This window comes from Mesoplodon densirostris, chromosome 4, assembly GCF_025265405.1.
Source record: "Mesoplodon densirostris isolate mMesDen1 chromosome 4, mMesDen1 primary haplotype, whole genome shotgun sequence".
NCBI classification, from domain to species: Eukaryota; Metazoa; Chordata; class Mammalia; order Artiodactyla; family Ziphiidae; genus Mesoplodon; species Mesoplodon densirostris.
Window position 1 is genome coordinate 175,065,809 of NC_082664.1, and position 11,310 is coordinate 175,077,118.

Genomic DNA, 11,310 nt, shown 5'->3' on the forward strand with positions numbered 1-11,310 from the left:
ATCTATGTTTTGCAAAAGGAAAGTGCATTCGAGTTTCCTCACATCTGCCGTTTATGTATAAAAATTTTCAGATTTCATTGAATATTCTCCTAAATCTGTGTGTGATGTGCTAGAGACTGTAATTCTGTTCTTCAAAATTATCTTGATCTGGAAAGTGTAATTTACATTTATTTCCCCTTGATGTATTTCAGTGTTATCTCTGGTGAACTGCGAGCTATTAATCTATTTAACAAATTATTTTTTTCCTCCAAGTAATAACTTCATTGTTTTCGATGCTTAAAAACCAAAGAGTTCATGTCTCTGGCTCTCAGAGTTTTTCCTCACCCCTGCCACAAACCTCATCCCAGCCAGGACCTACCACCTTTGTTCGAGATCTCTTCCTGCCAGCTTCCACTTCCGGTGTCCTGTGGGAATGCACCTTTCCCCCAATTTGTTTCTTGTCTCTTCTGTTTTCTCTTCCTCGGTTCTTTTTTTTTTTTTTTTTCCAAGTTCAGACACCTCTGTCAGATGTCTCTTACAATCTAGACCAACTTTTTGGGGTGTGTTAAGATTCCACCCCCCCCTTTTTTTTCCTATTCCTGATCTTATTCTCTAATTTTGCACTGAAATGAGTATTTCCTTTCTCCTCCATGTGTCTTCCTTGTTGGATTAATTCCTTTCCTTCTTCAATACCTCCTCCTTACTCAGAAGGGTTGTTAACAATGAAATTTACTGTTCTAATTCTTTGGCTTATTTTTTGCCATTCAGGCCAGGTCCTGGCACTTCTTCGTGTCTGTCACCTAGATTAGATTGATTACAGGGAGAGGAAGGTAACTGATTGGCAATTCACTACTTGGGCTGCTCTAAATGTTGGAACCAAGCCTGTAACACTTTGATTTAATGCTTCAGAATGAATTTGAATCTTGGCCAAACTCACCAATTATTTGGCTTCAATGTACAAACCTGAGCTGCATTTAGCTTCCACTCCTGTCCCCTGGGTCCTGGAGTGGAATCTCTGGGTGAAAGCAGAGCTGGTCTGTGCTTGGGGTTCAGCGTGGCTGCTTGCCATTGTTTGCAGTAAAGGCAGAGGTGGGAATGGGAAAAGGAAAGGTGTACAGTCTCCTCTGAAGCTTTCTCAGAATCCCTCATCCTGTTCTTAAACAAAGCCTTATAGGCACTGAAAGTTTCAGATTTTTAGTTTTTAAATTATGGGTCGTGCAAGTTAGGTAAGCTCTTTAGTTCGCTCCATGTTTTTTGGCCATTCTTTGGAAGCATAGTACTCGATACAGGTTGGAGCTTTTGTGCTTGGTTGATACTATGGATACTATTTGATACAATAAGTGCTTCAATATCACACACAAATGAAAGTGGCGTTTCCCTTGCCACTCCTGAAATCTCTACCGTGGCCTTCTACTGTGTGCATTTAGGAACTTAAGAGTTTAGAATCAATCCTCAGATCCCACAGAACCCCTAACTTCAGATATTGTCACAGTGTTTCCTATGGTATAATGACACTTTTCCCGCATGGAAAATGCACTGGATGCCTCTGTCAAAGAGCTGTATCTTAGACGGGCACCGAGAGAAGATCGGCAATTTCAGACCGAGCCCCCTGGGTTGTTCCGGGGCCGCGGCGACCACCCCAAGATGGGGATGCTGAAGAGGAGGGTCCTGCCGGAGGACATGACCATCAACTGCAGCAGGGACTCCGAAGTACCCAAGCCTCCGGTAGGTCACCGGTGGGAGGAGGTGCGGTGCGACCGCATGGTCACGTGGCTGGCGGCGTGCACAGAGAACGTGCAGAATTCCATCAAGTACATCATGCTGAACCCCAGCTCCAAGCCGAAGGGGGAGAGAGACGGGGAGAAGTATGAAGTGGCTCGGCGCTTGAAAGGAGTCGTGGGCGAGATCCGTTCTCAGTACCGGGCCGACTGGAAGTCCCAAGAAATGAAGGCGAGACGATGCGCTGTGGCCCTTTATTTCATCGACAAGCTGGCGCTGCGAGCCGGCCACGAGAAGGAGGAAGGCGAGGCGGCTGACACGGTGGGCGGCTGCCCCCTCCGCGTGGCACACGTCCAGCTGCACCCAGAGGCCGGTGGCTGCCCGTACGTCGTGGGATTCGACTTCCTGGGACAGGACTCGATCTGCTACTACAACAGAGGGCGGATGGAGAAGCTGGTGTGCGAGAATCTGCAGCTGCTCATGAAGAACAAAGGCCCTGGGGATGAGCCCTTTGACAGACTGACCACCACCAATCTAAACAGGCACCTGCAGGACCTGATGGATGGCCTGACGGCCAAGGTGTTCCAGACCTGCAACGCCAGCCTCACCCTGCAGGGCCAGCTGAGAGCGCTGACCAGAGGTGAAGACAGCGTAGCCGCTAAGATTCTCTCTTACAACCGAGCCAATCGGGCCGTTGCTGTTCTCTACAGCCATCAGCGGGCAACTCCCAAGACCTTCGAGAAGTCGATTGCAGACTCTTCGGTCGAAGATTGAGGCGAAGAAGAAGCAGGTGGCCGAGGCCAAGGCAGAGCTGAAGAAGGCAAGGGCTGACCACAGATCCAGAGGGGACAGCATGTCCAAGAGCTTCCTGGAGAAGAGGGGACGGCTGCTGGAGAAACTGGAGGAGCAACTCGGGAGACTGAGCATGCAGGCCACAGACAAGGCAGAGAGCAAGCAGGTGGCCCTGGGCACGTCCAAGCTCAACTACCTGGACCCCCGGATCAGTGTCGCCTGGTGTAACAGGTTTCGGGTGCCCGTGGAGAAGATCTACAACGAGACACAGAGGGAGAAGGGAGACACAGAGGGCTCTCGACATGGCAGGCAAAGACTTTGAATTCTAAATGAGCATCTCTGTGCCTTGTGGAACTTATTTTTGGGGGTAAAATTGGGGAATTTTGTACAAAAAAAAAAAGAGCTGTCTCAGAAGGCACACATCAGGTCCCTGCAAACTCAGGGAGCCCGCCCTCTTGTTGGTGCATGTCCGAGGCCACAGATTTCCATGCTGCCAAACAAGTCAGTGGGGACATTCTGGCAGCTTGATGGTGAATTTTATGTGGAAGGATGTTAAGAGCCTCCCAGATGCAATTCAATCAGACCAGGAACCATATTAGACAATTCTGCCAAATTTATACTAAAGTAAAGTAAACTAGGTGGCTGTTCACTCCTTATCATTATTTTTGTAACACTTGATCTAAGTCAAAAGTTTAAGAAAAGAGTTTGCCCCTTTCTCCTCTCCTCCCACCTTCATGGCCTTTGTTCCAACAAAATGACATTGATTTAGGATCCATTAGGTTAACCAGTTGCTTCTCAGACAAACTAAAAGTAATCCCAAGCTGATTTTACAATCTATTGGTTTCCAAACAAGTTTGACAAAACCCATGAATTTCCATGGAGAAACTCAACTTCTCTGTGTAGATGCTTTGACCTGTACACAGAAGCTGGCTCTTTGTAAGCAACAGCCTTGTAATATTTGAAGTTTTAAAAAGTCTGCCCAAATGTGGGGAAAAGTTAAGCATCAATTTAAAAAACTAGTGAAAAATTTGAGCTCACTTTAAAAAACATATTTTGAGCACAAGGTAAAGAAACATTTATATATTATGTACATAATACACAAAATAGTGAAACCCTGTAGAAGCTACAGGTAGACATTTAAGCATCAAGAATTTTGATTTATTTGTTAGGAAATGCAAGACTATACACATGTTTATTTGACATGTGTTCTAAGAATGTAAATGTTGGATATGGTATGGTAATGTCAGGGAAGCCACAGGAGGAAATAAGAATGTGGCTTAGAAGGAAGAGTTGATTATACACACAGGTCCTAGAGAGCCACCACATGAGACGCAGGGCCACAGGGGAAGCACCAGGTTTGGGTCAGGTGGGAGAAGACAGGAACAAGGGGAAATTCCAGTTCATAGCCTTTATTGGGATTTCTGTGAGAAAAGCAAAACAAATCAGAGTAAAGAGTTTAGGTTTGAATAATTACAGGAGGGCCTGGGCTATAGGATGGTGTCTCGCTGGTGGTACCCAGCCCAGGGATGACTTGGAGCTTGGTTTGTGAGAAATAGATAAGGGAGTGGTTGAGGCCATAGACTTGGACTGGTTGGTTTGCACATGAAAAATGTGCTCCCAGCTCAGCACGTTTTTATCTTTAAGAAATGGGTTTGTCTTTTGGCCAGAAAGCTTTTGAAGATGTCAAACCATCATACAATACAGAAAATGAAGAAACAGTTCATACAGCATCTTTAGTAACTTTCACACTAAGTTAAGTGCTATGAATATTTTATGTATAAGACAGTCTCTATATTTCACAATCCCAAACTATGGAACAAGGACATTTGTAAGGGAAATGTTGATCATCTAGGAGAAAGAAGAGATGATCCTATAATATATTTCTTAATAAAGTAGGAGGGGATAAGACCCATAGCACACATGGTGCTAAGGGTCTCAACTCCAAGGAGATGCTGCTCCACTGGTGTACACACTAATTAACTTAATAAAATATTACCATTAATTTAAAAAACTTCCTAAATTCCCATCCTTAAAAACATTCTTACCTCTACTCCCAGAGTTAAGTAACTTTTGTTACTATCTTTCCTTTTTTTAAATTTTACTTTACAAAGTCTGAAAAGATTTTTTTAAGACAATTTTTTTAGAGCCGTTATAGGTTAACAGCAAAATTAAGAAGTTGTAGAGTTTTCCATATGCCCCCTGTTCCTGCACTTGCATGGTTTCCCCCATTATCAACATCCTCCAGCAGAGTGGTACACTTGTCATAATGGGTGAACCAACATCGACACATCATAATCACTCTAATCCATAGTTTTACCTTAAAGTTTAGTCTTGTGTTGTACATTCTTTGGGTTTGGATAAATGTATAAGGACATGTAGTCATACTGTAGTATCATACAGAGTATTTTCATTGCCCTAAAAGTCCTCTGTGCTCTGACTATATACTCTCCCCTGCCCCAAACTCTGGCAACCTCTAATCTTTTAACTGTCTCCATAGTTTTTTTTTCTTCTCTTCCAGAATGTCATACAGTTGTTATCATTCAGTATGTAGTCTTTTCAGATTGGTTTCTTTCACTTAGCAATACGCACATAAAATTCCTTCCACCATTCATCAGATATAATGGATTTAGCAAGAAGTATCATAAAACTCTGGCTTACCAATCAAAAGATAATGTATTATTTCTCATAATGATAAAAAAAGGGGGGGTAGGGTACCCAGTAAGGTCTGATTAGTAGTTTCCACTGAGTCTGTGTTCCGCTATCTCTGCTTTTGGCTTCATCCTATAGTTGGTTTCCTCTTGTGATCACAAATGGCTGTAACATATCACCTGGAGACACTAGTAACTAGTGGCAGAAAGGGGCTTACCTTTACAGCTCTTGTGTCAGTAGGAAAGGACAGCTTCTCATGCTCGAAAAGATTTTCTCCTGTGGTTCATTGGCCTGATTTGGGCCACCTTTTTTTTTCATACCAACCCTTGGCAAGGGTTAGCTTTCTGACCACTGGACTCCTTAGACTCCTCCAGACCCACTGGATCAGATGATGGGGTCAGCTTCCTTAGAAATACTTGGCTATGTGGAGGAAGACTGGATATCTTAAGATATATTCTCTTAAGAATCAGAGAAATTTCCTGCAACCAACAGGGCACGTCACATTCCTGTTTTCATTTATTGAAATTCCTGCTTTTACTAGTCATATAGAATGTCACACATGGTCATATCAATGAGCACATTTGAACAGTTAATAAGATTGAGCTGAGATTAGGACACAGGGGCTGTGTTAGTGATGCATGTTTGCCCTTGGGGCAGCACAACATAATACTTAGGAGCGTCGGCTCTGAAGTAAATGCCAACTTCACGTAGCTGTACGATCTTGGGCCAGTTAAACCTAGCTTCTCAAAGCCTCCATTTCCTCACTCATAAATTGCAGATAATGATAGTAGTCATCTCATCTGGTTGTTAGAAGGATTAAAGGAGATAATGCATATACCACATGTTTGAAAATACCTATCATATTTTAAAGGTTCAACACACCCAAGGCATAATATCTTATTATATTTATTTTTGCACATTGTAGGCTCTTAGTACACACTGGTGACTGAAAATACTAAAACAAAGACAAACAAACAAAAGCAACATAGAATCATATTAGCAAGTAACATCAAAAAGAAAAAGAAAAACAATAAAATCTCATCCTGCACAGGTTCTCTGACTACCAACAGAAGCAGAGACAGGCCCCGCTGGAGGACTGTTTCCCTAAGTTGGGCTTGTGATAAATTCCCACAGATTAAAGTCAAGGATGTTTTCACAAAGATCACCAAACACAGGAGAAGGCAAGCCACTGCAAGTCAAGAGATGGAAGAATGGATGCTTTTAGATTCTCACGTCTGCAGAATGGCCTTAACAGACAAGGGCAACAGAGAACAGTATACATTTGTGCAGCAGAAGTCACAGAGACCAAAGGAACAGATCCCAGGAACATACCCATGCACGTAGGGAAATCTGCTGGACAGAGTCAGCATCGCACATTAGTGTGGAAGGGAAGGTTGCTTAACAAATCAAGCACTCAAAATCAGCTATCCCAGTGTGGGGGAGAATGAAAAGCAGTCCCAGTTCACACCCATCATGTGCAAATATCCACCTTGAATAGACTGAGAACTTAAATGTTCAAAACAAACTTTAAAGCTTTTAGAAAGAAATTTAGACAATAGAGAATCCAGGGCAAGAATTGAAAAAAACACAAAACCACCAACCTAAAGAGAGGTATTTTTAAATGTGACTACACTAAAATTAAGATTTATTTTCACAAGAAGACATCACAAAGAAAATTCGAATACAAGTTACAAGTTTGGGAGAAGATGCTTGCAACACGTAAAAGCAACAATGGAATGTGTGAATTCCTAAATACAGTGGACCTTTGAACAAGGCAGGGGTTCAGGGCACCAACCCTCCATGAGGGCAAAAATCCGAGTATAATTTAAGTCAGCTCTCCATACCCACGTTTCCTACATAACTGTCGTTCCTCCATATCCTCTTCATCTAAGGTTCAAAAACTGCAGATCCTGTAGTGTCTTAGTATTTATTACAGAAAAAATCCACATCTAAGTGGACCTATCTAGCTCAAACCTGTGTTGTTCAAGGGTCAACTGTACTTAGTAAGCAACAACAAAGTGAATACAAAAATATGCAAAAGAGGGCTTTCCTGGTGGCGCAGTGGTTGAGAGTCCGCCTGCCGATGCAGGGGACATGGGTTCGTGCCCCGGTCTGGGAAGATCCCACATGCTGCGGAGCAGCTGGGCCCGTGAGCCATGGCTGCTGGGCCTGCGCATCCAGAGCCTGTGCTCCGCAACGGGAGAGGCCACAGCAGTGAGAGGCCCGTGTACCACAAAAAAAATATATATATATATATATATATATATGCAAAAGATATGAGCAGGCATTTCACCTAAGAGGGACACAATGACCAAAAACTCAGTCACTCAACCTCACTAACGATAGAAAAATGCAAATTGAGAAGGTGTTTTCAATTTTACCTTTGTGTAACAAAAATCAGCAGTCTGACAAAGTCAGGATACATGGCAAGAATTTCTTTAGTACTGGAGGTGGGAATTCATAAACTGGTACAACCACTTGGAAAGCAACGTAGAGCTGAATTTTGCATTCTTTACAATCTAGCAATTTCACGCCAAGGCTCAATATCTCCAAGGAAAACTTTAGCATATGTGCACCACAAAACATGTAAAAACAGCACTAATTGTAAAGAAAAAAGACCAACTGGAAATAATTCAAATGTCATTGACAGAAAATATACAAATTGTGGTGTCTTTCACAATGGAATAGTTTCAGCTAACATGGATAAATATTAGTGTCATTGTGTTGAAACAATAAATCAAGTCTCAGTAACCAACAGAGAGTTTGATGCCATTTTGTGAAACTCAAAACTAAGTAAAACTAAACAGTATATTTTTCAGGCATTGAATATGTACAGTAATTCACCTACACTAGAAAAAAGCCCCAAAGGGGTAACCAATATAAAATCATGTGGGATAAATTAGGAGTTTAGGATTAACATATACACACTACTATATATAAAACCGGTAACCAACAAGGACCTACTGTATATGCAGGGCATTATACTCAGTATTTTACAATAACCTATAAGGGAAAAGAATCTGAAAAAGTGTATATATATATATGTGTGCATATATATATACATATGTATATATAACTGAATCACTGTGCTGTACACCTGAAACTAACACAACATTGTAATCAGCTATACTTTGATCAAAAACAATAAGTAAAATCCTGTGTTTATTGTTTTAAAGAGAAGCCAGGGACATAGGTTTGGAACTACTCAGGGAAATATGAATTTTTGGTAATATTCCAGCTCTTGGGTTAGAAGGTGATTTTGGGGTACTTATTATAGAGTTAGAAGTATATATAATGTACTTCTTACATTAGAATGTAAGTAAATTAATAAATTATATAAAGAAAGGTCATACATGTAAAATGACAATGGTTTATTGGAAGGATAATGATTAATTCACGAAGTCTAATAAATAAGTAAGCAAAAATTTAACGACAAGCATTTATGTAGGAACGAGTTTTTTGTTTGTTTGTTTGTTTTGTTTTGTTTTGCGTTACACGGGCCTCTCACTGCCGCGGCCTCTCCCGCTGCGGAGCACAGGCTCCGGACGCGCAGGCCCAGCGGCCACGGCTCACAGGCCCAGCCGCTCCGCGGCACGCGGGATCCTCCCGGACCGGGGCACGAACCCGCGCCCCCTGAATCGGCCAGCGGACTCCCAACCACTGCGCCACCAGGGAAGTCCTAGGAACGAGTTTTGAAGGAAGGACGGTACAGTGTCCAGTACGCCCACTGGAAGCTCTGCTCTGACCGATCCTCCTGGTTCTTTGTGAACAGGACTGAGAAGTGGAGGTGAGACCAGGGCTGGAGACGCTAACTGCTCCACAAACAGGAGGATTTCCACTGATCTGTGTGATCAAACATCGCATTCAGGATAGTATGGCCATGATTCTGCATCTGGGTAAATAGACCCAGTTATTTCAGTAAACCGTCACTTTTATGGTAAATCATTTTGCCCAAGATTTAAGATTTAAATTAAAATGACCGCTAACTAAATAATATGAACCTTTAAGCTATATCTCTCTTTCATGCCTGTCAAATAAAATTTGAGATTGACTTGACGGATGATACCAATATAAGGTAGTGAAAAGCAGGTGCACACACACACACACACTGGGTACTCAAAGTGGGAATTCTTTTAAATTAAGTGGTCGGTAAAGTTCACATAAATAAGGCAAGGAAAACAATTGAAACCTTTATGTTGAATGGAATTGTGATTATGTTTTAAAGCAGATGTTAGCCTAGCTATGAGGGTATAAGAAAGAAAGTAGGTAACTGAAAAAGACATAATTATAATCAGGTTCCAGATATACCTATGTCCACAAATGTGGACAGTACATATTCTAGACTTTAAGTCATTCTTCGGTGGCAGCCTATCAAAAAAATCTTGGGGCCAGGAGATGAGTTTTTTTAATGTTGATCGAATGACAGTAAATACACTTTGATTTATTCTTTAAAGGAAGTGGCACAGGGTTTTATTACAGGACTCCCTTACGTAGTAATAACATTTCACATTATTCACCTTCAGAAGACAAAATACAAAACAAATTCTTGTATTAGATAACGGATGAACAATGGCTGATTTGAATTAAAATTTATTTAAACGTCATTTCTAAAAGACAATGCATTTCAATGCAGATCTCATTTGCAATTTCAGAAAATCGTACCTTATTTCATAAAGATAATCTTGAGTAACAAGATCAATGCCCAGATGGATTTGGTCCCATTTTGACATCACAGGTCGTAAGGACCCTGATTCATGTAATAGGCAAACGAATGGTATTTTCTGATACTTTTAAAGTCAGAATAATGACTGAGGAGAGATGCCCAAAATTCTGCCAGGCAAGGGACATATTGGAGTGGGGACTGGGGGGTTGTGGACCACTTACCAGTGAACCTGAGGACAAAATTCAGCCCCTTCCCCCAAAAAGGAAGATAAAAGCCTTCAGACAGGCATTCTCTCTTGCCTCCTGGCTCAATAATTTATGTCACCCTGAGGGCATTTAAGGTTTGTGCCTCGGTGTTTCAGGCTACTGCTGAGGAGATTCATTAACTGTGTCTCTTAGGTCACTTGTGTTTACGGCTGACTATAGGGGTATTTACTGTAAGGGTCTCTCATACACTGATCAGATTCTATTACAGTGTCTGGGAAAAACTCATTCACAGTCTTTCCACTGATGAAAGATTTTTTTTTTAATTTTACCACAGATACTTTAACATGTATCAAATCAAGAGTCTCTAATGATTCATAATTCTCCAACATCAAATTTTTTCACCCAACCTTATCTTCCCTACAGCCATCTTCATGGGAAGTTGAAACATATGTAGGTTTGCCTTGATTTAGGGCCTGGATTTAAGAAGACATATGGCAAACAAGCCAACACTGGGTCAACAAACATATATGCCAGGATGTATCCTTTTAAAAAAAAATTTCATTAACCTTCCCTACATCTCATAAAGAAAAATAGCAATTAATTCTGAGAGTAAAAAGGTCTGGTCAGCATCTCCCCCTGACTATACCAGAATAGATCTATGTAGTAAGTTTCCATTTTAATTCAGATTTTCTAGAGGAAAATTTTCAAGCCAGCATTTTTTTTTTGTTTCAAGAACACTTAGCATTTTCCCCACATTAGAGGATAAACTGCACAATGTCATGAATGATGCTCCGAGGAGGTGTTCTTGCTGAGTGTTGCGGTGGCTACTGTCAAAGACAGGGTTTCCGTGGCCTTGATGCACAATGACTCATGCTTTTAACTACTTGTAGATTGTTCGCTAGCCATGCAGACACCTGTCCATTCTTCAAGTGAATAGTAACAGATTGACAAATAACTCCCATACGTATGCTTCTTGTTAAAATTTAAAAAAAGAAAAAAGAATGAGTACATGGGGACTTCCCTGGTGGCTCAGTGGTTAAGAATCCTCCTGCCAATGCAGGGGACACAGGTTCGATCCCTGGTCCAGGAAGATCCCACATGCCGTGGAGGAACTACTGAGCCTGTGTTCTAAAGCCCTCCAGACACAACTACTGAGCCTGCATGCCACAACTACTGAAGCCTGCGCACCTAGAGCCCGTGCTCCGCAACAAGAGAAGCCACTGCAATGAGAAGCCCCACGCTCCACAACTAAGAGTAACCCCTGCTCACTGCAACTAGAGAAAACCCGCATGCAGTAACAAA

The 11,310-nt window shown here is 41.9% G+C and overlaps 1 pseudogene; it reads left to right on the forward strand.

Moving 5' to 3' along the window:
- Positions 1-1,543: 1,543 nt before the first annotated feature.
- On the forward strand, positions 1,544-2,819 carry LOC132487724 (DNA topoisomerase I, mitochondrial-like; annotated as a pseudogene).
- The last annotated feature ends 8,491 nt before the right edge of the window (positions 2,820-11,310 follow it).